The following is a 3,086-nucleotide window of genomic DNA, read 5'->3' as shown; positions in this document are numbered from 1 at the left end:
TGCTTATCTCCTACTCCCTGACCTCCCTCCTTTTGAGATACGGACACCTTGGGCTGTACCCCTTCACAGTAGCTTAGATCCTAGGGCCAAAAAGGTGGTTCTGGTGAGCACTTTTCCATTAAATTTAGGTGGGAAATAAAATAAAACATTTCATTTCAATCTTCTTCAGAACAAGACCTTTCAGCTTGTTGAACCTGTAGCAGGACGTGTGTGTTGAGTCTTCTTGATGATGACATGGAAGAGGCTCCTTCCTGGAAGATCTCTCCCAATGCTCATGCAGCCTGTCCAAGGCAGGGAGCTTTCTGGGAGCTGTTTGGTCATGGCTCACATGGGGTGACCTGGTGAGGAGCCTGGCCCTCAGATGAGAGCTGGGGGTGTGAGAAACGTGAACGGCAGATCCTAGCAGCAGCAGCAACAACTGAAGGGGACACAACCAAACACAGCCTTTTGATTTGAATATATCAAAATACTTTGTGTTGGCAATGTCAGAAAAATGTATTTGGACACAACGATCCTAAAGGTCTTTTTCAACCTAAATTATTCTATGATTCTATTTTACACAGACATTTTACCAGAACTTTTTATTTCTTGAGAAACTTTGACTATTGAAGCTTTTTGCTCCTGATGAAAGCAAATGGGCAGTGACCACTGTTTCTCAGGGTCAGAAAGTCTGCTCTGCTGCCTTTTGAGCAGCAGCCTGAGAAGTATCTACAAGGAAGGGAACAGGGAAATGTTTTTGCTCTCATGTTTTTCTCTCTCTTATGTTACACCAGTCCTTGTAGCTCTGCATCGGGGAGTACAAAGTAACTCCTGGCCATGACATCATGCCACAGAAAACAGACTAATGAGGCAAAGGAAGCGAGGCTCTCTGCTCTGCAGGGAGGCTGGCTCCAATCACCTGGTTGTAGTTAAGACAGATCACACTGGGCTGTTCTGCTTTGTAAGAGCTGAATTTCATTCCATGTTACTGCATGTTTATCTGATATCTTGTAAAAACTGTTGTCCATTTGTCCTGCCTTTAGATCTTTTGCTTTTCTGAAATGCTAAATCTCCAACTGTGACCCTTCAGCAAAACCAGTTCACTTCATCAAATGAATCCCCTGACTTTGATTATGTAGGAGCATTCATTAAAGGGGTCCAAAGTAAAGCAGACAAGGAAATGTCTTTGTGATTTGCAGCAATGCACTGAGAAACAAAAGGAAATGGATGGCAGAGATAAGGAAAATAAAATAGCCACAATTTTTTAATAAGGGGAATGGAATTTCCCCTGAGGGTCTGTGTTATAATGTTCTTTAGTAAAACACAAGCAAAACTCATAGTAGCGGAACTTAAATACAAAATATTGCTAACTTTGAACAGTACAATGAAATAACTAATAGTCAGAAAATGCTGACATGAAGGCATCACCAGCACATTTTAAGCTGTAGATAATAGTGCTTCCAACAAACAATTGGCTATTATGGACTTAACCATAAAACTGGAACTGCCATGTGCACTGCTGCTATGACATACACTGCAGCAGCATCACATTTTGCACTTTGTTTTCTTTGTTCTTTTAATTGCGGAGTTCAATTATGGAACAATATTTCTGATTCTTTTCTGGTTTGTCTACTCTATATTTTGCAGTTTTAAAGAACAAAATAATCTGTGAAAGATGGGAATGGGGCTAGTTTTATCTTCCATGGGACCATTATTTAGCTAGTACCCGTGTGCAATGCAAGGGCAGTATGTTTACAAAGGGGTCTAGTTAGCAGGCAATACCAGCACAGACTGTCTAGATCAGTGCAGAAAATCAGACAGGCTTGCTGACAATATCTCACCTGTAAATTCTATTTACTTTTTTCCACATGGATTTTCTTGTAGCCTAACATTAAGCAATTAAGAGAATGAGGCTAATGCTTCGGTTTTTGAACATTTTTGTGGTTTGGATTTTTTAATAGGAGAAATGTGTTTGATTGTTATTCCATTTAGAAACTCCTTCATGAAAATGATCCAAACAGCCATCACAAAGCTGTTGTCTTATGTAAAACCCAGTAAAACTATGCAGCAACGTTGCCTGTGAGTTGAGTTTCTTTATCTTAATTAAAATTTAGAGCAGATCCCAGACCATGGTAGATCTCATGTGGCAATTTTTTTTAATTCCTTTAACCAAGTGCAGTACAAACCCCCCAAAAGGATTGTCTTACTGCTAACCTTTCAACATCATCTATTTTCTTGTAGTATTGCCAAAAGAACTGATTATCCTTTTAACAAATATAAAAGTCTATTTTGCCACTCTCCCACAATTTGAAAGACACTGAAGGGATTTTGTTCAAAGTTTCCATAAAGATTACTCCTCTAGCTGAGACCAGCATGGATGGCATCAGCCCAGAACAGTTAAGAAAAGATCATCATGTGGAAAGAAGTAGTTCAGGACAGAAAGTGTCCTGCAACCTTGAGGGAGAAATTAATCTGGCACAAATCTGAAGTAATTTCCCTGAGATGGTTTGCAGCAACCCCAGTTGCACTAGCTCAGGAGTCTCAGCTGGAGGGAGCCAGGACATGGTCCAGCTAAGTGGGAATCTGTGCCTAGGGCAAGAGAGCAGAATGGGCAGACTGGGATGATGCTCATCGCAGGAACAGCAGCCCCTGACCACTGCTGCTGCAGAAGGGTCATGAGCAAACACACTGGGTGCCCTGGGAAACTGTGAAAGGATTCATAAACATTGGGTCAGAAGAGTCCATTAAATCATCTTTTTCTCACTGAGGGCAAAATATGATTTTCAAATACCTTTGGAGACCCACATGGTGGCATACCTCTTAGTATTAGAAAGTCTACATTTTCAGCAAGGCACTGATACCCAGGAAAAAAAGCCCAGGTTCAATTTCAAGGCTCTTGTAGTAAAACCACACTCACCCATTATCCAATAACCTTGGAAATTAAATTACGATGTCTGAGATCTAAAGCATGAATAATACTTCCCACTGACATGCAAGTTAGACAAAAATACTGAACCCAGAGGCCCTTAAAACTTCCCCTCTTCCAGCTGTTGGATGTCCAGGACGGTCTTTTCCCCTCCTCTTCTTAGGAGTCCATGGGACCCTGT

The sequence above is a fragment of the Antrostomus carolinensis genome, unplaced genomic scaffold, assembly GCF_000700745.2.
Source record: "Antrostomus carolinensis isolate BGI_N321 unplaced genomic scaffold, ASM70074v2 scaffold3427, whole genome shotgun sequence".
In the NCBI taxonomy this organism is placed as follows: domain Eukaryota; kingdom Metazoa; phylum Chordata; class Aves; order Caprimulgiformes; family Caprimulgidae; genus Antrostomus; species Antrostomus carolinensis.
The sequence above is the reverse complement of the archived record's forward strand: the minus strand, read 5'-3'. Positions refer to the sequence as shown.